At 37.4% G+C, this 25,649-nt stretch overlaps 1 protein-coding gene across 1 annotated transcript in view; it reads right to left on the bottom strand.

The window, feature by feature from the left end:
* LOC116819303 (sodium channel protein type 1 subunit alpha) overlaps nucleotides 1-20,330 on the bottom strand; it is a 198,241-nt gene extending 177,911 nt beyond the window's left edge. The window contains exons 1-3 of the mRNA XM_032770943.2: nucleotides 19,856-20,330; nucleotides 11,415-11,631; nucleotides 10,668-10,747 (exon numbers count right to left, since the gene is read on the bottom strand). The gene's annotated coding sequence lies outside the window, so the exon portion shown is untranslated. The remainder of the gene's footprint in view (nucleotides 1-10,667; nucleotides 10,748-11,414; nucleotides 11,632-19,855) is intronic.
* Between the last annotated feature and the right edge of the window lie 5,319 nt (nucleotides 20,331-25,649).

Below are 25,649 nucleotides of genomic sequence, written 5' to 3'. Positions count from 1 at the left end.
ACCCAGAATTCTAATGGGCGGGGGAGACTGCGGGAACTATGGGATAGCTATCCACAGTGCAACACTTCAGAAATCGACAATAGCCTCGGTACATGGACACACACCGCTGAATTAACGTGCTTAGTGTGGCCGCGTGCACTCACCTTTATACAATCTGTTTCCAAATATCAGTTTCTGTAAAATCCGAACAATCTCGTAGTGTAGACATACCCTTAGTGAATAGAGGAGTAGCCAGTCTCCTTCCAACATGACTCCTGGCAAACCATTCTGGGTGTCAGACCTTCCTTTCTCTCTTCTTCTTTCACTCTCTTTCCATTTTGCTTTTTTAAAAAGTAATAAAAACATACCACTACTGACAGTTAAAAACCTGCACTCTGATCTAGCTCAGAGTATTAGTTATGGGATTCAGTGCCTTTTACATTAAAAGTTAAAATCAAGTGAGTAATAAAAAATCAACAAAAAGTAGTTTCAGGAACTATACTTGTGCCTGAGTCATCCTACCAATTTTTGTGGTTTCACAGCCGATTTTCTTAATTTAAAAATAATATTTTCTCTTCCCTCTCGTTATGTGAAAGACCCACACAAGGAACAGGGGAAACTGTCTATATGGGGGAAATATTGAAGACTGTACACAAAATACTGTCAAATGCTCAAATACAGGCACTGGAAAAAACAGAGAGAATAACTGTTTTTCCTCACATCTATTTATGTTGTAGTAATCCTGGGTGTTACATGTAACAACAGTAAATAAAAAAAAATCATACTAAAGTGTGCAAATGCCTTTACGTTATGGTTTCAAATCCAACTTAGTAGTGACCAAATATTCTTAACAGCTGATGCCTTTTGGTCCACATGAAATGAGATGGAAAGTAGTCCTCTTCAAGTATGGACTGAGGTTTATGTATATTCCTTTAACCTTCTCAACCTCTCATCTCTATTTCTAACATCTGGATGAAATTATTCCTCACCTCATGGTCATTTGATTCCTCAACTGGTACCCACTTATGGAGTGCTGTCATCCTTGACTAAGAGCTCCATAGAGCTATTGATGGATTTAAAGAACACATTTTTCTTACAAATATACATAGATATAGATTTTACACATACACCTCTACCTCGATATAATGCTGTCCTTGGGAGCCAAAAAATCTTACCGCATTACAGATGAAACCGTGTTATATTGAATTTACTTTGAGCCACCGGAGTGCACAACCCCCTCTCCCCCCAGGCACTGTTTTACTATGTTATAGCCAAATTCATATTATATCGGGTGGTGTTATATCGAGGTAGCAGTGTATATACATACAAATGAAATATAAACATTATTTTAGAAATACTTGTGTACCTTTCAGTAATTCTGTGGTACTTAATGTTTGTAAAATCTTTGGAGATGAAAAATGCTATAGAGAAGAGTCAATTATTATTCACAACATAATTATGAAGGTAGATTAACTATACACTTACTGCTCCTAAGAACCAGTGTTTCTCTGAATTGTTTAAAATAATGAAGGAAATGTTTACACTAGGAATAATGGAAAAACTAACATTATTAATACAAGTCATTAGCTTGTTGTCATTCTCCTACCTGCTTTTGAAACTTCCTTTGTTGTTTTAAATAATACTTGTGCTAAACAGTCTTGCAAATTTTTCATAAAATCTTCATGTCAGGCACAAAAGTCTACCTCACTACTCTTCAATTTGACACTATCGACAATTCAATTTTTTTAACTTGCCCATAAAAAAGCACCCAGAAGAACTACCTGTCCAAAACATGTGGCTGAGTACAATTTTACAAAGCTCCCCAGTCCTGGAAAGCAAGACTGGAGAGGAAAGGACATGACGACTATAGAGTAACACTTCATAGCACACTTTTAGGTGTTTAGGGACGTAGTTTATCTTCATTCCCCATGTGCCTATAAATAAACAAAGCCACGTACTTTTCTTGTTAAATATAAAGTTAATTTTTAAAACTAATTTGCACTGTTTTAATCCAGTTTGTATCATTCTGAAATTATGAAAAATAACTAGATTTTCCTTAAAATGTGCCCAAGTTTCTGGTTACCTGATGACTTTGGCATTTGATTTACAAAACAATTTCTGCAGTGGTACGTCCATAATCTGCAAGTCAAACCTTAAAAGCCTCCTCACTTGAGTCTGATATTATGTGGTACTACATCTCAACAATCTTGTATTTTATAATAGTGACTAATAGAGAACTAGAAGCAGCCAGCAAGTTCAGAAGTAATTTTCCCAAGTCGAAATTGCTAACCACAGGAAATTCAAAATCCCACTGTCCCGTTCTCTTTAAAATGGTTAGATCAGAACTTAAATATCTGAATGTTAATAAAGACTTTATTTGGTAAAAATATTATTGAAGTTTGAAAAGGCTAATCTCACAATTTTTTTTGTCTATTTCAGAGCCAGCAGCACCAGTGCTCCAACCATGTGCCTGGGGCAGCAAGCCACGGGGGGTGCCCTGCCGGTCCTTGTGAGGGCAGCAGTTAGGCAGCCTTCGGCGGCTTGCCTGTGGGAGGTCCGGTGGTCCCGCGGATTCGGCGGCAACTCAGAGGCAGGTACGCCGAAGCCTCAGGACCAGCAGACCTCCCGCAGGTATGCCGCCGAAGGCTGTCTGACTGCCATGCTTGAGGTGGCAAAAAAGCTAGAGCCATCCTCCAAAACACAACTTTACAAAGACCAAAATGTTGGCCTTGTTCTCTGCACAATAAATACATAAGTTTATTCATTTAATTTATTTGGCCTATTATCTAGCCTTTTGTAGTGGCTAAAATAATTGTATTTATGGACCATTTTCTGTTGTGCACAAATCATAACATTTAAACATGAATATATTATCCTTCTTTAGGAATATTTTGTCAAAAACTTGGGGTTGTATAGTATTTGTATGAATGTAAATTTCAGAATAATATTAAGACTTGAAAACTTTGCCCAGCCTATAGTGGAGAATGACCATACACATTTCCAGCACTATTCTATTCAGTCTGAGAATAAGATGAAGCTACATGAAGGATAGGTTTCTAAATGACATCCCCATCTCACATTTAGAATTGAATACACTTTAACATTAAGGAAAAAATCTGAAAATCTCTTATGTAACCTTTGTCTCAGTGGAGTATTTTTAATGAAGCAATTATGGAGGCCTGTGAGTTATCTATCCTTATGTCCATTGCTACGTATTTCAGGTGCTATGTTTAGACTTCTTCAGACTTCCTTTTCCGAAAATAAATTTATCAGATTGACTCTCTCTGCTGCCAAAAGGTGCATTATCTTGAAATCGTAGGGCTCTGCTGTGCCCACTTCTGTTGAATCAGTTTCTGAATTATCATAGTACTCTCCACTAAAGATACAGTATCACTTTAAAATACAGTCTTTAATGAAATGTAAGGTAGATTCCTCACACTGAGCTACATTTGAACTGATTTACCATATGTTCTTGTCTATCCTATTTATGTCCTCAGTATGCTTATCCTATAAGGCCTATTTAATCTAAGAAATATTAAGAAAAATAAACTAATCCTTTAGGACTAGCTTTTAGCTGTTTATAACTCTATTCACAGTGATGCAACATGTACCTTTATCAACATACACTAGGAATAAAATACAGAAAACATGGAATGGAGTAATTTATTGTTTACTTTGTGAAAATCCTAATAAAGGTAGTTCTCAGAAAGTGAATGTGTATTTGGGGTATTATATGGCTTCTAATACATATAATTTGCTTTAGCTGACAGACGTAACACACACCTATATACCCTGAAGGCATGTTATGAAGATTAGTTAATGTAAGTAGAGTGCTTTAAAAACAAAAATTGCTAAGAATGCTCAGCTTTCATATACTCTATTTACTGATATTTAATATTTCTTTTCTGCTTTCTCTTCCAGATCCATTACAGAAAGAACCACCCTACTTCATGTTTTCCAGAGAAGTCCCCTTCTTCACTGAGATTCCACGTCAGTACATACATTTATGGTAATTAGAAACAACTTAGTCTGACTATATCAAATAGTAAAGAAATTGAAAGAGCTTGCTCTGAAGCAAATGCCATTTATTCAGCGAGTCAGGAGAAAATGATATCCAGGGAAGGCTGAGAGAATGGAAGCATTCTGTGCAAGTAAATTTGGAACACACTCAAATGTCATTGGTTTAAAATGCACTCAAATAACCAAACCTGTGAAAGCTTCCTTCACTTAGCTCACTTCTATTATAAGGTAGAATCGTTGCTTCTTACTTTTGTCATCTTAGACCAATACCACCATCAAAAACTCAATCTAATAGAGTCACAAACACTTCTAGATATCCTCCTAAATTCCTCTCCATGACCTTCACTAGTATTTATCTGGTATCTGTTGTTTTTTACCAAGAGAAGTGCCTTCCAGTGCATTTGGAATTCTATTATAATGTGAATAACAACGGCTACTATTGGAAGTACAGTAAAAGGGACCAGCAGCAGAAGGGTGATAGAAGCTGAACATTTGGACATAAAGATAAGATGAGGAACACTGAGAGAGAAATTTTGGAGAAAGGGCTAAGCCTACAAAACAGACACTCAGTTGGAATTTGGGTTGCTGCCTCCAGCCAAATTAGAATAGGCGAGGGGCTGCCTGGTTGTGAGACTTGCAGAACAAAGAGTAAAGGAGTAAGGAGAAGGGTGGGAGCCTGATAATGCAAAGATTGAGAGGAAGATAGGTGGGAACATGAACAGAGCTGAGAGGGAAAGTGATGGAAACCTGGAAATGGAAAAGGGGGGAATGGGAATCTGCTATAATAAAAAGAAGGAAGAAATGGAGAAACATGGGCATTTGGAAGCTTAGGCAGTGAGTGAATGGGGGTTTGGTCAGAAAATATAAAATTTAGAAGATGGGGCACAGAGAAAGACAGTAGCCTAGAACCTCGGAAGAAGTCAAAAGCACTTTGGGGGATAGAATTAGCATTCAAAAGAACCTTGACAAATTGGAAATTTCGTCAGAATTCAACAAGTTGAAATTCACTAAAAATAAGTGCAAAGTATTTCATTTAGGAAGGAAAAATTAAATGCACAACTATAAAATGGGAATAACTGACGAGGTGGATAATGTTGCTGAAAAAGATCTGCATGTAATGGTGAATCACAAATTGAATGAGAGTCAACAACATGATGCACTTGCAAAAAAGGTTAATATTCTGGGGGTGTATTAACAGGAATGTTGTATGCAAGACATGAGAGGTAACTTTCCCAGTCTATTCAGCACTGGTGAGGCCTCAGTTGGAGTACTGTGTCCAATTCTGAGTGCCACACTTTCGATAAAGATGTGGGCACACTGGAGAGAGTCCAGAGAAGAGCAACAAAAATGATAAATGGTTAGAAAACCTGACCTATGAGGAAAAGTTACAAAGATTGGGTCTGTTCAGTCTGGAGAAAAAGAAGACTGTTGGGGGAGCGGGAGAGGGACCGGATATTGGTCTTCAAATATATTTTCCATGTTTACTGAGTGTAGGACAAGAAGTAATGGGCTTACTCAGCAGCAGGGGAGATTTAGGTTAGATATTAAGAAAAACTTTCTGACTATAAATGTAGTTAAACTCTGGACTAGCTTTCAAGGGAAGTACTGGAACCTCCATCATGGGAGGTTTTGAAGAACAGGCTGGACAAACATTTGTCAGGGATGATCTAGGTTTACTTGATCCTGCCTCAGTGCAGGGGGCTGGACTTGATTTCTTGAGGACTCTTTCAGGTGTACATGTCTGTGATTCTAAATGTAAATTACTGCTATTATTATTATTTTATTATTGGAGTTCATTAGCACAGAATGAGGGTACAAAAGGAATGACAGAGAGGTGAGATGTTAAAAGGGGAATTGGGAGTGTGGATGGTTTGGGGGTAGTGATAGAATACGCAGAGAGGGTTAGGAAAGTCTGAAATTACAGGAAGTTCAAGTGGACAAAAGGAAGAGTCTGGGTGTGATGAGTATGGAACTAATAGAATGGAACTACAGAGAGATGGAGGAGAGAAAGGCAGGTGTCTAGAGGCAGAGAGCCTACAAATGTGTGGGGCTAAGCATGGAATTTTCAAAGTAAGTTTGTGAGCAGACAGAATAAGCAGAGAAGTGCCGTGTGAAAAAGATGAGCAACATAAGCCAAATAACTTCTCAACAACATGAAGGACAAACAGTCTCTATGACTCTGAACTTGAAAATGCTGTTACTGATGATGGAAATATTTTGTTCAGACATTAATAATGTAAGTAAAAGTTCCTTTCAGTAAATTAACAGTTGCCGCAGGAAGGCTTATCTTAACAGCAAGTGATACATAAGATTGAGAAAAAGACGACAGTCTAGGAGTTGCCATATTTTCTCTCCATGATGGACACTAATTTCAGTTGTTCAGTAATTTCATATAAAATGATCTTTTTCTGTGTTTGTTTGGTGCTGCTGTGTTCCATCCCAGTGGCGGCTGCTTTAAGTAGTGGTGAAGTGTGTATAATTACATATAAGAATGGCGATACTGGGTCAGACCAATGGTCCATCTAGCCCAATAGTTTGTCTTTTGACAACAGCCAATGCCAGATGCTTCAAAGGGAATGAACAGAACAGGGCTATTATTAAGTGACCCATTCCCTGTCATCCAGTTCCAACTTCTTGCAGTCAGAGGCTTAAGACACCCATAACATGGGGTTGCATCCTTGACCATCTTGGCTAATAGCCATTGATGGACCTATCCTCCATGAACTTATATAATTTTTTTGAACCCAGTTATACTTTTAGCCTTCATAACATCCCCTGGCAATGAGTTCCAAACCTATTGCCTATTAATTTCATTGGGTGACCCCTGGTTCTTGTGTTATGGAAAGGGGTATATAACACTTCCTTATTTGCTTTCTCCACACCATTCATGATTTTCTAGGCCTCTATCGTATTAGTCATCTCTTTTCCAAGCAGAACAGTCCCAGTCTTTTTTCTCTCTCCTCATATGCAAGCTGTTCCATACCCTTAATCATTTTCGCTGCTATTCTCTGTACTTCTTCCATTTGTAATATAATTTTTTTGAAATGTGATCATCAGAACTGCACGCAGTATTCAAGGTGTGGACATACCATGAATTTATATAACGGCCTTATGATAGTTTTTGTCTTATTATCTATCCTTTTTGTAATGGTTCTTACATTCTGCTAGTTTTTTTGACTGCCACTGCATACAGAGTTGTCAGAGAACTATCCATAATGACTCCAAGAGCTCATACTTGAGCGGTAACAGCTAATTTAGTCTCCATCACTTTGTATGTATTGTTGGGATATGGTTTCCAATGTTCATTGCTTTGCATGTATCAACCTTGAATTTCATCTGCCATTTTGTTGCCCAGTCACCCAGTTTTGTGAGATCCCTTTGTAACTCTTCATGGTTTGCTTTAGACTTAACTATCTTGAGTAATTTTTTATCATCCTCAAACTTTCTACCTCACTGTACCCCTTTTTCCAGACCATTTATGTATATGTTGAACAGCAGTGGACCTAGGCAGACATTGCTATTTACCTCTTTCCATTCTGAAAACTGACCATTTATTCCTACCCATTTGTTTCCTAGTTTTTAACCTGTCACTGATCTATGAGGAGACCTTCCATTTTTTTCCATGACTACTTACTTTGCCCAAGAGCCTTTGGTGAGGGACCATGTCAAAGGCTTTCTGAAAGTCCAAGTACACTATATCCACTGCATCATCCTTGTCCACAAGCTTGTTGACCCCTCTCCCAGCATTCTGATAGAGTGGTGAGATCTTCTCCCACAAATCATGTTCTTCTATGTGTCTGATAGTTTCAATCAATTTACCTGGTACTGAAGTTAGGCTTACTGGCTGTAATTGCCAGGATCACTTCAGGTTTTTAAGTGTCACATTAGCTATCCTCCAGTCTCTAGGCGATTTAAGTGATAGGTTATTACATACCACAGTTAATAGTTCTGCAATTTCACATTTGAGTTTCTTCAGAACTTTTGGTTGAATACCATCAGGTCCTGGTGACTTATTACTATTTAATTTATCCATTTGTTCCAAAACTACCTGTACTGACATCTCAGTCTGGGACAATTTCTCAGATTTGTCACCTAAAAAGATTGGCTCCGGTGTTGGAATCTCTCTCACGTCCTCTGCAATGAAGACCAATGCAAAGAATTTATTTAGGTTCATCACAATGGCCTTCTCTTCCTTGAGTGCTCCTTTGGTACCTCAATCGTCCAGTGGCCCGACTAATTGTTTGGCAGGCTTCCTGCTTCTGATGTACTTAAAAAATTTCTGCTGTTACTTTTTGCAACTTAGCCTTGCCATAATTTCTCCATTATGATTTCAGAGTTAAATTCCCTTAAAGACCCTATTTTAGAAATTTAACTTTGTGAAACTTTTTTTTTTAAAGAGAGAGAAACTTAACCTTTAAAGTGCAATTTTGTTCTGAAAACTGAAAATGGCATAATGGAATTCCATATCTAATATAGCTCAGTAATTCCATATCAATTTTTCACAGTTTACAAGTGAAAAGATGTTTTTTTCTAACTGCTAGACCTGCAAACTCACCCTGAGATTGGAAAGCCAAGCTATGTTCTTTTCAGCAGTGATAACAATGCTGCAGGCCAAATTCTGCTCTCAGTCACTCAATGGAATCCCATTGTCTGCAACATATACATCAACTGTCTTCAATAGAGTAAATGAGGGCAGAATTTGCCCCTCCTACTGGCACTCAGTTAACAATTCTGTTCATGCTGCATGAGTCTACTTTCCCAGGGGTGTGTTGGCTCTGGAGGGCAAACGAGAGTAAAATGTAGTAAAAATTCACTTTTCCACTAGGGTAAGCACATCTGATTATAAATACACTGAGGAAAGATAGTCAAGAAAGAATATGCCACTTTTCATATTAAGTTTTGAAAGATCAAACTGTTCATCAAGACAAACAACAAATAAACCTACATACTCTCCTAGTCCGAGATCAGTAAATTAAGGTAGCCAAAAATATAACAGACTAGGATCAGATAGACCAAAATATATCATCTAGAGTTCAGCATCTGGAGCCAATTCAGTTCTAAGATTTATATTTATGTTCAGTTACGTCATGTCTACACTATCACTTATGTCACCAAAACTTTTGTCAGTCAGGGGTGTGAAAAAACACCCCCCTCAGCAACATAGGTTTTGCCAGCATAAGCGCCTGTGTGCACACTGCAGTGTTGGTGAGAGATGCCCTCCCACTGACATAGATACTGCTGCTCATTGAGCTGGTTTTATATCAACAAGAGAAGTTTCTCCCATTCATATAATGCAGCTAAACGAGCCATCTTCATGGGCATTTTGAGATTTGTAGATTTTGAGATTTTTAAGCCACCTCACTTTAAACACAAAAATAATTAGTTGAAAAATCTTTTTTATCTTTGCAGCTATTTAAATAGTTCACATTATATTCTGTACCTTTAAAACAAATTTGGATCCATAGAATGTAAAATACACTAGCAGGTTCAAGGAGGTATAGTAAATTAATTTCATGCCAGGGTTCAGATGATAATTATAAAATCATTTGATCACTGCTCGTGTTTTATGATGTCATCAGAACTGTTCATTTTTATCCAGAGTCACAGAAGCATAGGGTTAGAAGGGAACGCAAGGGTAATCTAGTCTAACCCCATCAAGATGCAGGATTTGTTGGTCTAAACCTCTCGAGACCTCCTTCCTATTTGACATTATAATTAATAATTACTCATTGTCTGGAGTTGTTTAACCAACTATGTATCCATTTAATGGTAGTTCCATCAAGCTCGCATTTCTCCGGGTCACTTATAAAAATATCATGTGGGATTGTGTCAAAAGCCTTGCTAAAGTCCAGGTATATTATGTTCTTTGCATTCCCCCATCTACCAAGGAAATCAAAGTGGTTTGGCGTGATTTCTCTGTAAATCACTGTAGCCAACCATTATTTTTCATTTAAAATATAGTTATGGTGGAAAATCCTTCCCCCTCCCCCCCGAAAGTTTCCATAGAAAGATTTTTTTTATACAAAAGAAACTTTATTTCAGTGGGGAAGTTAGCTATAGCTTTCCCCTTCCCAACCCCTCCCCACATACTTTAAAACAATGGAAATTACCTTTGAATTACAAAACTAATATCTACCTGACCAAAAGAACTGAGGACATCCAAAGTTAAGGCTAACTGTCTGGGGCTTGCTCTTGTATGCTTAAATATTGCTGCAAATGTTGAAGTTAAGATCATCCACTGTTGTGAAACTCCCATGCTACACAACCTGGGCACAACAGAATAAACTAAACTAAAATTACAATGAATTCTCCTGTTTTTGTCCATTTAATCTCAGATTCTCAGTGTGATTTTTCACGCAATTTTTTCTTTTGCACTACATTAACACACTGATCAGTCATATATCAAACTGAAAATCCATATGAAAAGCAGCCACATTTGATAGTAACAATAGTCAATACAGCTCACAAGTTTGACATCACACCTGTAAAATATGAGCATTTGGAAACAAACACAATTATAACTTTAAGATATCTAGTCTGACATTAAAATCAAAATGTCAGCCCATTTGGAAGTACTGCATAGTGAGCAACAAAAACTTTTTGCCAAAGAACAGGGAAAAGAAAATCCAAGAGACGTGAATCTGATGGCAGTCTTTTTAAGCACATACCTCCGGCAAGTAGCAGAGAAGAAATCCATTTTAGAAAAGATGCTGAAACAGCTTTCTGTCCACCTGGCAAATTTCTTGTGCTGTTTAAAAAAGCAAGACGGTTCAGATTATGAACCGAGTCATATCTGCAATATTACCACTAGTGCCAAATAAATAGCTAAATAAAAGTAAATTTTGTCCACCGTGTATTCCATTAGAAAGCATTTTCCTTAAAAAGACAGCAGCCCCCCACCAAAACCCAAAGTAAGGCATTCGGCCTTTAAAGCAGAGCCTCTGTTTGAATATGGGAGGAAAGCTGTACACCCCTGCAACGCTGGGCTCTGGCAACCCTATTGCCTTTTTACTGTGCTTCTATACTAGACTCCAATTTGTGCTCTGCACTAATGAACAATAAGACCTCAAGTAGTTAAGTCTAACACTTCTAAATGACAATTAAGGAATTAAATTCCTTAATACAATAACAGGCAAACAAATACAAGAAGTGGCAAACAGCCAAAAAATAAGGCCGATAAAATCCATCCTCTAAAAAAAATGCTGTGTTGCCAAACAGACCTGACTCCAGCTTATGAAAAATTCTGTAAAATCCAAAATTGGATTTCCTGTTCTATCCCATGCTTAGTATTAACTACAGAACAGGCAGGTATAGGATTTATTTATACGTATACTTCTTTATTTTAACCCCTTCCCCCTACAAGATAACTGACATATATGAACTAAGGTCCATGATTAAATGTTCTGCCAGCTTACCTGATAAAACAAGAATTTCCAATGTATTACAAGAAAGAAAAGCATCCAGAAATAATGGTGATGAAATGCTCTCTAATGAAGTTGTTCATATTTCCAGTTCCAAAAGATTAACAAGTATTTAGAATTGCTGCATTCTCATTGGGAAAAAACAGAGACCTCTGCAGTATCCTCTCTGCTTCATCCTCAGCTTCCTGTTCTGAAGCTCACTCTATGGTACCTAATAGAAAACAGCAAATGGCTTTGTGCAGGGGTGGGGGAAGAGAAAGGGGGAGCTTCACCTTACGGGACAACTCCATCTACTGGCAAAATGAAAGAACCAGCTGTAACCAGTAGACTTTTTAAGTCTCTTTGGCCAGAATAGCATCTTTTACAAGTCCATGCATATCTGTTCTATAGATCCACACTCCTTCAGAGCAGAAACAAAGAGCAAGGATTAAATTAAGAGGTTAATTGAGTTTGCCTGATTTTAAAAATGAACAAAATGAAACAAAATTGTTTTGTTGTTTAAATTTTCACTTAAGTTTTAAAAATTGGATACTGTTTACTCCTGAAACATAGGGACAAAGCAAATAAAACTAAAATCTCTTGGGAATGAATGATTTATTTATATCATAGAGTCACAGAGCTTAAGGGCAGAAGGTACCACCAGGTCATCTATTCTGACCTCCTCTTTTGGGGAATGATTTCTTTATATCAAAATTCGTTGTTATGATTTATTATGACAGCAGAAATCCTTCAAGTATATGTTGCTATGCATCTCTCAACTGACTGCTATTTGTACTCTATCTCATCACTGCATTTGAATGGTGAATTTACCATTATTTAGCTATAGTATCATCAAAAACTTCAATATGACAGGATGTGATTGATATCACATTTGTATATTTTGCTGTCTTGTCAGTCAAATGTATTGCTACACACAACTATGATGTTAGGTCCACATGTTACAAGGTTTTAAAATAACAATTGGGACACCAAATCTTTAAAAATATGATGCATTTTTGAAATTCAAACGGCTAATTGATGGTACCTTCCAGCAGAGCAAACTCACAACTGCACTGGTTCCTAGCTTTATTTTTATTATCAAAGCTAAATCTGAGAGCATTACACACTTCTAGTTTTGTTTCTTGACAAAAAATGAACCGTTAAAAACTGGAATAACCATAGGCAAGTGCTTTTGAAAGTCATAGCTTTACCTAAGCTGGGGTGCACTGGGTGCAGAGCAACCAATGATGTTAGGGAAAGGGACAATGCAGGATGGGATCCTAGCAGTGAGCAGACAAGGAAAGGGTGCTGGGTGGAGGAAGAAAAGCTGAAAATAATAAAACATTTATTTCATTATGTAATATATGCATTTGGCAAGTGCAGATAAAAAACAAATAAGCAGCCATGTATAATGAGGCTGTCCTGTCCAATATTGTAGCTATAAAATGTTTGAATGTGTAATTCATTGACTCTAAAGAATCTGCAGATTATTGGAGCCAGCAGAATCATTTTACAAACTGTCTTGATAGGGCATTTCATGTCTTATTTTATATACTAGCATCATGGGATTTTTATTATGGCTTAAATTCTGCTTGGACCCAAATCCTATGGGTAGCTGAGCTCTTTCAACTCCCATTGATGCAATGGGAGTTAAGATGCTCAGCACCTCATAGGAAGCATTCAACACCTTAAGAATCAGGGCTTTATGATCCAGCTTTAAATATTTATTAATACTTCAATATTATGAGCATTTCTTCTAACAATTACAATAAATCCATCCCTATAAACATCTAAACGTGCACTGCAAATGTTAACGTTATTATAATTATAATCCTTAAGATTCTAAATATTTAGTTTGGGGGGAAAAAAAACCAAACCAACATTCCTGTAGTTTTAAGCTGCTATAGGAACACAGTTCCTGTTACTGTTCATGAAGTAGAAAAGGATAAAATCAACAGGAAAGAAGCTGTATTTGAAGCTCCTGAGAGGGTATTACAAACCGTATAGGGAAAACACATTTTAAGAATACCTTGGTTGTACTCCTTTAACATTAATGTTACTTGCACTTTTGAACTGTGCTGCTCTACAAAAAGCTGTATATGTATGTAAAAATGTTCAAAATCATATCAAGAAAGACTGTTGAAATTAAACCTCCTTTCAAGATGGATGCCAACATGACAAGATATTTAATGTCAATACCATTCTTTTAGATGGTCTACATTGTTTTTAAACTGGTTTTTTTTATTGAGTATGAAAGGTCCCAGCCTGACAACATTGGAAGCTGAAGCTTTCTGTACATAGGACAAATACAAAATGGACAGAAGCTGTGCAAGCTTTCTCCCTTGAATGTGCCTCAGTCCTGTTGTAGAAAGACTGCATATTCACTCCGTGACCCTTCTGCTGCGATCACCAGTGAGATCACTGGTTGTGAGCTTGGCTTTTATGAGACGAACATTGGTCCACTAGTCATTCTATGTAGGCCAATGAACAGGTTGTCCAACAGTTCAGGCTGGTCACAGATACACAGATGGCATATGAATCCCAGACCCAAAGGTGGAAAGATCCATAATTCATTACCAGTCCCTTGAATCAAATGTGCACCTTAATTGCTAGGTTCTTATTTAGCTTTAACCATTTGCAGATTCATCTGAATGATCTTTTTCATATGTTGCAAAGCTCCGAAAGGTCCTTGAAACAGCTGCAACAGATCAGCTGCTTGTGGTAAAAGGAACACATTTTGAGACAGAATCTCCCTCAAGAGCTGAAAGATCTGGCAAACACAATCAATATTACACGGTTGCCAGAAGTAGTGCTTTTCAGGGCCAGTATTTCTGAAAATGACAAAAATGCAAGGCAGTGGCAAGTACAGATTTTAGATAGGTGAAGTGGCAAAACTCCCATCACTGAAGTTTGTAAGTATAAACTGGGTTCTGTAAGCCTATGCTATAAGGTATTCCTTTTATTACCTACATATAGCACTTTAAATGTTGTCATTTTCAAAATGGACTAAATAAGGAGACACTGGAATTCAGATAAATAAATGCAGGCCGTGCAACACAAAAAGATTCTTGTGTGAGGTCTTGAACTAGTTAGCATGCCTAACCTGCGTTCTATGTTAGTTCTGTACTTTTACTGACCCTAGCCTACTCTATATGGAACACTTTGAATTTTCCACAATTTAATCACAATTTTAGAAGCACTCATACTAATATACTGTGAAAGTGTCCAGTGTTTAATAGGTCTTGAAATGACTTTTTTTCCTCAGGTATCAGTAGTGGAATGTAACTGGGCTCAAGGTACCTAAAGGACCTTTTAAAAACACAGCATGCAAGACAAATTTTTTTTTAACTGCATTATGAATTTCCTGTAGCTCCAGTTTTGTCAGAGAGAGCATATACTGAGGTGCTGTAGTCTAGCCCCACCAAACTTCAGTAGCTTTTAATTACCGACGGAGTACTGTGGCTTTAACACAACTCGCCAATTTGCCCAGGAACTATTCTATGCCAAGCCATCGGACCTGGGATTTGAGAGGGTGAGAAGACTCTTCCATAAGCAAGTCATTATAAACACATACACAGTTTCTACAGTGTAAATCCTTACAGTATATTTAATATTTGAAACCTATATGTTCTGCCCCAGTTCAGAAAAACTTTTATGGATTCCCGTCATCATATAAGCTTTTCCTACAAGAAGATAAGAGGGGAAGAAAGAGTTCATACCACCTTATGTTGAACTACTTCTCTCAACAAGGAGGATACTATTTGTATCTAGTTAAAAATACATTTCAAACACCAGCAACTTTATGATACACAAGTTATTCATCATGACAAAAATTTTGCTCACTCCTCATTGCACACATGCTGAAAACCCTTCCCACCTATCATACAACATGAGTAAACAGATTCCAAGGGCCTGTGCGGCAGAATTCATGCCAACACGCTACACCAGTGACAGCAAGTATGCCTCATGACTCTTACTGGAACTCTGAGGCTACAGTAACTCCCATGTTTCCTGTGCCTCTTCTCCACAAGCAACAATGGCTTGTGGCTTTGCACAATGGACGATCCACCAGCCAGCCCCCTTGCTGCTCCTCCCCCAGTCTTGTTCTGACTAGAGGTCTGCTTGGGCCTAATTTTAAAGCCCTGCCTAAACCTGACTAGATCACAGCCAAGCTGAACCTCACCCAGGCTTGTTTTCATATCTGACCCGAACCGAACACTTGTAGTCAGGTCCTTTTGAGAGTCTGGTTGCAAGGATCTAGCCTGGCCCACCCTCGCTCCCAGGGTCTGATCCCCCATCTCAGTGCAGTGCCATGCACCGGAAGGGGTGCAAGTTTCTGCTTTCTGGGCTGTTACCCCCAAACCTGTGTCATCACTACTGCTGCTGCTTTGTCCGGGGAGAGGCTTCCTGCTCCCCAGACCTGTAATCCATCTCCAGATTTGGGGAGAGTCCCCTGTGGTTGGAAAGAAGCACACACTGCCTCAGAGCATAAATGGGTAAATTTACCATATTGCACTTGGAGACTGCCAGTGCAGTGCAGCTCCCTTTTTTAAGAACTGTGGCTTAATAGCCAGGTTTTGGTCCTTGTATGCCTTTCCGACTCATCATTTACACTGTAAACTGGAAAGACTAATGTATAAATCTGAGGAAATTTCTAGAATTATGTTTCAGAAGGTGTGATGTTCAGCAATGGCAGGAAACCATGACACCAGCAATACTGAAAACTCTGTAATTGCTGGAGAAGGGGCTGAGAACAACAATTTTGTCAGGTATGACCACAGCATACATTTCAGATGCCAGTGCATTAAAAGATCTTCCCATATTCTTGTAGTCTTCCGATTTCTCTTTTGCTTACTTGATGTTCTGGGGATTAAATCTATTCCAAGAGTTGCACTTTGTTTGAAAAATGGAGTGCAAGGAATCTACAAGGCAACCCGGGGCAAGAGAGAGAGAAGATCCAGATAACCTGGTAGGTTAGAGATAGAAATGACCCAACTGATAATATGAATAGTTCTGCAGTCACATAAAAGCTATGGAGACAAGTAGGGTTGGAAGAAATCATTCTTGCTGGATAACCGGAAACTGGAAAAAATCAGCCAGCTAATGTCCAGAGAAAATGGAATATTATATTCTTCTAACCAGTTACAGTGCAAAGGCTGAAAACCCTCTGAAAAAGAGAGAGAATTATTTTTGTCCTGGAGACAGAGCATCTCTACAATTTACCCAGGTGGGTCCCTAGGATGGCAAAGCAGCACTCAGTAGATTTTGTGACATTCTGAATGTTTTCATGGAACTAAACACAAATGAAAAATGACAGTTCTGCATTTCAAAGGCTTGGGATTTTTAAAAGCCCAAGCCTGTCTGAAGTTTTTGAATTATAACACTACAGACCAATATGCATTTATATCTGAGGTGAGATACAGTCATATTAAGCTATTTACAGCTTTGCTTTAGCAACTTAATACAATATTACGTTTGTAAATTCTAATTAGCAAGTATATTCTGAATTATTTTTGTCAGCACACACAATATATATATCTCAATTGCCCAGTTGTGATGGACTGATCCAATCTTGTCTTTATACAAATGATACTCACGTATATTGTAAATTGTTTGATATCATAATTAAACTGTTGTCACAGATGTTTACGATAAATAAATTATTCCAAAATAATTGTAAATCACATCATCATCATCATGTTTGTAGTACATCTCTGGTGTTTAGGGCAGTGATGAAGCTCCTCCACTCCTGTATGTTTCTGGCAAGTCTTTCAATGATTCCCCAGCTGTGCCCCAGGTTTTTCAGCACATGCTATAGTGTTTTTAATGTGCTCCTAATTTTTCGTGCAATTTTCAAAAGGTCCATAATGCAGCAGAAAACTGGTTTCATTGTGTGAGACTGGGATATAGGGTGCCCAGGGGGACCCTGATCTGTACAGTATGAAGTGTAGAAAGGGGAGGGATACTGTGAGGCAGGCCAGGGTTGTGGCCACTATGTCCATGAACTGAGCAATTCCACCAGGCCACAGAAACACAGGAAAAGGGAACAGTGGCCATTAGTCCCTACCTCAATCCATACTCTGAAGTAGCTATTTTGGAGTAATTCCATATCACATATTGCAGTTCGGAGTTGTGGATTTCAATTTATATATGGCTGATCACATAGCCTGCAAGTGAGTTTCACACTCTCCCAGAATTTAACCCTTTGTATCTTAGTCATGCATTTGGGCCTTGGCAGGCTGAGAGATATTGTAACGGCACTGCAATCTACAACATCTGAAACGATGCACAAAGTAGAATAATGATAAAATTTCAAAAACCAGTGGCATATATTTAAAAAAAAGAAATCAATGACTTTGCGTAATTAAATAGCTTAGCCTGTTAACATTCTTTGAACCAATACAAAAAATTATATTCACAATATTCTATCCCATGGCTCCTTTTTATGTACGCAGACACAATGCACTAATTCTTTTAGAATAGTGTAGGTAGAAACAAGCTAACAAACTTTCATCAGAGCAGTAAAGGCACATCATTATGTGGTGCCTTTCAGTTTTGATTTAAAAAAATCCATACACCAATATATGCTACAACTGTTTTAGTAGTTTGCTTTCAAGAAACAGCTGGATAGATTGAAGTGCCAGAATTTTCCTTTAAAATATTATACAACAGCACTATGCATAGTAAAATAGGTGTTTTCATTATGTCAGACAGAAGTATTTTCTTGACTCTAACTTCTTCTTTCACAAAGTAATTAATAAAAGGTGTCAGCCTGGCACTTCTGCTAAATTATACCATATAGTACAACTTGATCACGTGTTATCACAAGAAAGATTTTCATTTAACAAATAGTAACTAGTGAGCCGAGATCATGATAAACAGACAGCTTGATTGATTGACAGCATTGTGCCAGGGAGACACAGCTCTTAATAATTATGGAAGTTATCACTTTCAAGAACAGTGTTGCATTGAAACTATTAATTGATTATTTTCAAAAAAGTGAGGAATAATTATTTTGCAAAATTGGACAGAGCATGTTTAAGGGATTATCCCCATCAAAATTAGTTCTGGAGGAAATGTATTTATTTCATCTTATTTTGATACAAGAAAGACTCAAACAAAATTTTTCTCATCTACAAATATGCCACTATTAAACCATAAAATCCTCTAAATTAGAGCATAATGTTCTTTAATACCATACCTTCTATGGTAGGAAAATCTATAATTCTTTACACGTGTTTTTTTCAAATATGTTCAGATGCTCATTAACAGAGACAAATACTATAGTATGTACATGAATAATTTTTAAAGTTTATGTATTAAACATCCTCTTTTTCAAGATCCTAGTAGTAAGCTAATAGAACTTAATAAGTCGATACACCTGCTCACTGAAGCTCTCTCTCACATCCACTCATATTCAGTTTAAACAGTCTTTGGTTTTACAAATTACCACCTCCTTTAATTCAGTTGTGTCACTCTTTTACTTTACTGAACAGTGCTTAGTAGCTGTCCATGGTGCTATACACGCACTTGAGCTGTAGAATAAAGGACTCTTGATATACCAAAATACTTCCAAATTATTATATGTGCCTCATTAAATGGTAACTGTCCTAACAAATGAGCCAGCCTTATTGAAATTCCCTACAGGAGACTGCAGTATCAATGTTAAGCTGTTAGTTCCTAGGGCCTATTCTGCTGCATTCCATTAGTGATCATTCTATTCACCACCTGACAACCCTCACTGTAGGAATATACTCTATAGAAAGATCCATTCCATATCTTTTATGGTTCATTTTCCAACATGAGTATAAATTTAACCATTTTAACGGAGTTCCCCTGGTGCACCAAAAACCTAAAGCAAGTTTAGCCAGCATGTATTGTCCTGACATTCTGCAGAGGGCTCACTAACTGTAGTTTTCTCTGCAGCATTCACCTCCAGTATATAACAGTTGTGTAAATTCATGCAGTCATACAATAAACGATACCTGAATATCCTTCAGACTTTAACTGTTGTCATTAAAAATAATCAGGTAAGGCAAGGAAATAAAATATAAAGCAGCTCTCTTGGGCAGGAAGCATATTTGTAATGTGAGGCAAAGGAAATGCAACAGCCAAGAATTGCAGTAAATCTCTCAGAGCTAATAGCTACATCTAATAATGCTTTCCCACAACACCTCCAAACAAATGGATTTTGTTCATTGTTTAATCAGTCAAATCAACAATTATCCCCACATGGATAGATAAGATGTTTGTTAAGCAAACCCTAATTTATGATTTATTTATTTGCAAAGTGCCTTAAAGCTGGGATGGCTAGAAGAAAGATTAGTATGCTTATTCAAGCATGCTGACAGAGCTGGTTTTTACTAGCAATTTCTCTCTGCATCTCACAGCATGGCTGACAGTCATCTGCACAGAAAAACAGCATATATACCACTAAATCATGCAAAAACATTTACCCAAGAAGATGTAGCAAAGGTCAGAATCCACTTCCATACCCCATGAAGTATTAAGCTGAATGAACAATCCCACTGGCTTGCTCAGGCCAGCAGTCTCTCTCCTACACTTGACCTAGACTGCCTTACATAATGAGGAATCAGTGCTGTATCCCGTGTGGTAGAGCAAAGCTGAATGTCATCACTGGAAAGAGCAGGCAGTACTGGCAGAAGACAGGCTGGTAGTTTGCATGGAGATCACGAAGTCTTTTTTTATTGAGTATTCTGGGAGAACAGGCAAGAATAGCCAAGAAAACCTGGTATCATTCCTCCCCTGGAATGAATGACTGGAAGGAATGAGGGTGTTGCATATGATGCAGACGGCAAGTGCAAAAGCTGCATCTGTGCTCAATGCACCCCTAACACAATTTCTGTCATGTTGTATCTAAAGGACTGCATAGCTACAGCTAATAGAAGAGCAACAGCAAGGTAAATAAAGGAGAAGCACAGACTACTGCTGCATACAATTGTCTGTATCTAAACTAGTTATGAGTAGAAGAAAAATAAAGAGGGTATTAGATAAACCTGAAATACTGGAATTTCCAAAGGGACATTATATTCCTCTAAATAAATATCTTAGTGCATGTATCTTAGTGAACTAGTTCCTGGAAGAAATGCTATTTGTGATCTGATTTACATAGTGTTACTGAAGAGAAGCTGCTGCATTATAAGGATTTTGATCTTTTCAAACAAACTAGGTACTAAACATATTTCTGGCTCTGATGATTTTCAACTTACTCTTGGTAGCAAGGACTGATATGTTTTGAAGAGAAGCTTTTGAGAATTTCCTATGTTATTATTGTTTGTAATATACTAACATTTCCTTTGTGGGGGACACTAGGGGAGAAACAAGGAGGCTTAACCAGGAGCTTAATTGGAGGAAACCTAGAAAAATTTCTTTTGGTCTGTATGGAATGTGGGTTTTATAGTTAACTAAAATTACTGTATGTGATGTAAATTATTTGTTATTTGATGTGTTGAACAGTAAAGAATCTTGAATACTTGGGGTGCAAATATAACACATAACCTCTTCCTATGCTGTGAATACCATGCATGATTTATTTACTTGCCATAAACAGAAGCTTTCATTGATATGAGAAATTTTGTGCTTTTCTGATTATATTTAAAACAACTGTAGTTTAATAAATAGAGAACATTATGGCACACCAGGGCAGTATAAATACTTAGGCAGTATTTACAACTGTTGTAGCAACTGAAGCATAAAAGAAAACATGAAATAATTAACCATAGGTAAGACTGCAATTTACCCCAGTATTATGGATTTGGTGCTCTTCCTGACAACAAAATATCCATGATGTTTAGGTAAGTGGACATGATGGTAAATAATACAACCATTTTCTGATATGGCAATTCTCAGGAGCTAAGTTAAGACCTGGTCTTCACTGGAAAAAATAAAAAAGCAAACTCAGCAACAATACAAAAGGTCAGGTCACTGAACTCTCAGTGAAAGCTTTAATCCTTCTAAGATACCCAGGAAAAATGTGTCTCTGAAGACTAAAAAATATGGAGATTTAGGCTGGGTTTACAAGTCTGCTCAGGCATGGCAACTGCTGAAATCTGCCCATTGTTAATATAGTTCAAACATGGTTCTAGTTATTGGGTCAAAAATGGGCCAATAATTATTTTTTTGAGTAAAAGAATTGCCTGACTTCTTTTTTAAACTATTTCTATTATTCTTTCCCATTTTCTCAATATCCATGTTATAGCTTTTTATTTAAAAAATTGCTATGCTAAAATATATAATAGTGCAAGTGTCACTTTCTGTTGGAGAATTCCCATTTAGTTTTATACTCCACTGTGGGAACAGTTCTCTTTTGAGAATTATACAAAAGTCTAATGAATGACAGTGATACTTGGTATAAAGGGATAGACATCTATTGACCTAAAAGACAGGAGGGTTTTTAGGTCTGAAGTCTTACTTGAAGAAAAAAAGAATCAGTGGAGGACAAATATATTTCATAATGACTGTACGTTATTGTTACATTTGAAATCAATGTGCTGTTAAAATAGCTGCATTAAAATGGCTATCACATTATCAGTTGATAATAATCAAAAGTGTGCTGTATTGATTTATATTGATTTGTAACAGGAAGCTCCTGCCCAAAGTCCTGCCTAGACATTTTTATACAATTTAAAATATCAGCCAATAGTTTTGGTGTTTTAATTTAACAAGACTGCTTATTTAAAATAAAAGTGTATATTTACATATGTGACAGGCAGAGTGATAGAAATAATAGAAGTTAGAGACAGAAATTAATTCCATCCACTTCCATGCTAATTATCATCCACAGACAGGACAGAATAGATTTTAAACTAATAGTACACTTGATCATTTGTGTACGTGTACATACATATTTTGGAGGAGCTAGTAGTGATGCCTATATTTAGGATGCCTTACATTTTCCATTATAAAGGATTCTTGCACCTTTTCTTTGAAAAGATCTCATACCTCCACTGTTTGCAGCAGCCTTTGATATGTGACAGGGGGTTCACCTTCAGACTAAAGAAGTGCTTTGTCATTCCGTGAAATCCATTTTCCTGCTCTCACATCCATTTCTCAGTAAAACTGGGCAGCAGCAAGCCGCTCCGGGCTCATCACCTGGCCCCAGCAGTCCATTCCTGCCTCTCTAGGGGTAACCATATGGGACTGGAGTTCTTCCAACTTTCAGAGATGTGGGGTGAAAAAGCTGGATCCCCACTGCTGACCACTCCCCTGACCCAGTAGTACATTCTCCCTGCTTTGAGATAAGAGCTTTTTGCTATCAGTTGAAGTACTGAGTCCTGTAGCTCAAAGGGTAGCAGTTTTTTCTGCATTGCTGAAAGTTCAGGGTGCAAATCCAGCTCATGATGCAGGATAGAGTAGTTGCTACAGCTACATGTGATAGAATTTGTTTTTACCTTTTTCCTAAACACACACCCTAGGAAAGTACATACAAAAATATTATGTGAAAAGAACGCTATTTAGGTTGAAAAGTCAAGCACTAAAAAATTAGAAAATGCCATTTTTCCACAGTTGCCTGTGCAACTTTAGTTCAGCCCTCTTGTTTATAGTGATGCATTATGACAGTGTTTTTAATTACATGATGATAACATTTTTTCCACATGACCGCACTGCCTTCAGTGCACAGAATGACCACTGCCCTAGCCATCTTTTTTCATAAGAGCTTTGTTGAAACTGTAACATCTCAGTGAAACATTCCAGCTTAACACAACAGCACATTTTTATGTTCCACTAGCTCTACTTCTTTTCTTACAGTTTCTTTTTTCAAATTTGATCCTGTACTGATGTAGCAAAGTTGTATTTGTCATATCTCTCAGCAACAGATTGTGACATCACAGAAGTAGGATTATGACTTCATGGCAGGACCAAACAGGCAAAGAGACTGGGCTGTGTGGCGGAAATAAGCTTTTAATAAAACAAAATAAATAAAACAGTAAGACCAAGAGAACCTCAGAAAAATATCCTACATTCTTGGTCCTTTCAGTATGAAAGTTTTCTTTAATTCTGCAGTTGTATAAGGTTAGTAAATAGAACACTGCAATACAGATTTTCATTTATCGTACAATCACAGAATATTTAGTAGGTGGCTGAATTAATTTAACAGACTTTGCATATTTCTTTCCTAAAAAGTCATCTTATATAATAAGATTTTGGGAGCATTATAAATACAAGATGTATGATCAGACGTCACATATCACTTACAGATTTAAGATGTAAAAGGGAGCATTTTTGCAGCACCTTGCTTTCCTTTGCCTCCACTGATATTATATGTCCTTTTACTCTAACTCATGTGATTCTTTCCATTCCTTCCCTCACTCCTGACTGACACCTTAATGCTATACAGAAATGGGAAAATGAGCTATACAATCAGGATAAGCCAGTGTAGGCAGGGAAAACTAGGTAACATGGCTCAAAAAAAGTCTAAATGTGTTTACTCAAAGCTCCAACACATGGTTGGGGGAATCTAGAAACAGAGAATAAGAAAGCTAATAGACGGAGGGCCAAATCCTGGTCCCTATATAGTCCTAGTAAACTGATCACTTAGGAAACAGTTTGATTCAGCTTCCAGCTGGGCCAAGGATCAAGGGAACAGAAATGTTGCTTACAGACTATTTCCCCACAACACATCCGCTCCAGGCCCTGTGCAAAGTACAGATCAACTGGATCCAAAGATCTAGGGCATAGACCATATGTCAGTTTGTAGTATGCTTTGTTCTTATCCAGCACTTTAAAGAAACTATGTAAGTAAATGTTAATGTAATCCTTTGGGATGAAAGGCGCTATGTGAATGTAAGTTATTGTCAGGAAGAATGGAATCATAATCTGTAGATTCTGCCAAAGATATGTACAGATTGTAAGAACTCCTTACTTGTAATCTGAATAATGCAAGATGTGAAGGCTACTCACCCACATCATGGCTAAACAACATGAATGAAAAAAAGTCAGAAAGAGCTGTAGAATCAACACAGAACCAAGATTTTTAGAGTCTAAAAATACCAGGGAAGTCAATGGAAGAAACAAAATCAATACTGATGGTCAAGGCAGCACGGTGGAAGACACAGTGTTCAAAATAAGTTTAATAGTCTTCCCCAAATATCTTATAACCTCTTTATATCATTCACACCTTAAGCAAAACATAGTAGCAGCATAATTGGAGCTTGAGCATCTATATTTTAAAATTTGTTTTCATTTGTTTGGATTTTTGTTTTTTAAGTTTCACTTATTTTAGCTGGGTAAATGTACGTCACTTAAAAAAGTTTCATAAACTATTTTAATTTGTTCTGCTCTTTAAAGAAAGACCTCTGCAAACAAAAAAAGGAGTGGAAGGGCTTTTAGGTGATGACCCAAAGTTGGCTGCCTTGTTTATTATTATAAACTTAATGGACAAGGGAACACAGTGGCATGATCAAAAATACTCAAGGAAGAGCATAACTTGCCATCATATTCCCTCTATTGCAGCCAAAACTAATGTTTTTAAGTTTCAACTGGGTCATACAGATTTAATCAGTTAATGTATAGGATATTTGCCACAAGTTTGTATTTCATTTGTTTTTATTTTTTATAACTTCTCTCACTCTCCTGCACAATCATCTTTTCTGCAGCACATTATTTTTAACACCTAGTAGTTTTGTGTCCCAAGAATACTTGGTGTGAGATAGTTTGCAAAGCTAAATTGCCTTGTGGTGTGGCAGAATGATGCTGATCTACTATTGTCAAGTTAACAATATCCTGCATTGAGAAACAAAATGTTTCCTGACATCACTTGAAATTCACTGCGTTACTGTCTCTTCTGAGTCAACCTTACTGCTAATATGAAGAGTGATGGGTAATTTTGGTAATAGTGAGAGAGTTAGTCAAATAAATAGCAACAGAACAAGTGTTAAATGACAAGTTTATTACATAAAAGTAGGGAACCACCTTCACTGTTTTTTATGGTTCACTGCCCACTAGAAAACTTCATACTTCAGTAAATATTAATAGGGCTTGGTTTTTGGAAGGTTCTTTCTTAAATCACATCACTGTGCACATAACTGTAGGACAAAGCAATTCCTTCTGCTGACCTTGCGGTGTGGTGGTGCAGAGGATAGGCTCTCGCTCGGCAACACTACATGCCTAGATTCGAGATCTATGGCACCTGACCAGAAATGCTTCTGTACCTTTCTTCACTGCTGCCTATGTCTGGCATGTCCTTCACTAACCCACCGTCCTCACTCCATTCAAATCTGCTGCATAAAA

This window comes from Chelonoidis abingdonii, chromosome 10 (assembly GCF_003597395.2).
Source record: "Chelonoidis abingdonii isolate Lonesome George chromosome 10, CheloAbing_2.0, whole genome shotgun sequence".
In the NCBI taxonomy this organism is placed as follows: Eukaryota; Metazoa; Chordata; order Testudines; family Testudinidae; genus Chelonoidis; species Chelonoidis abingdonii.
Note: the sequence above shows the minus strand (reverse complement) of the source record. Positions and strands in the feature narration are given on the sequence as shown.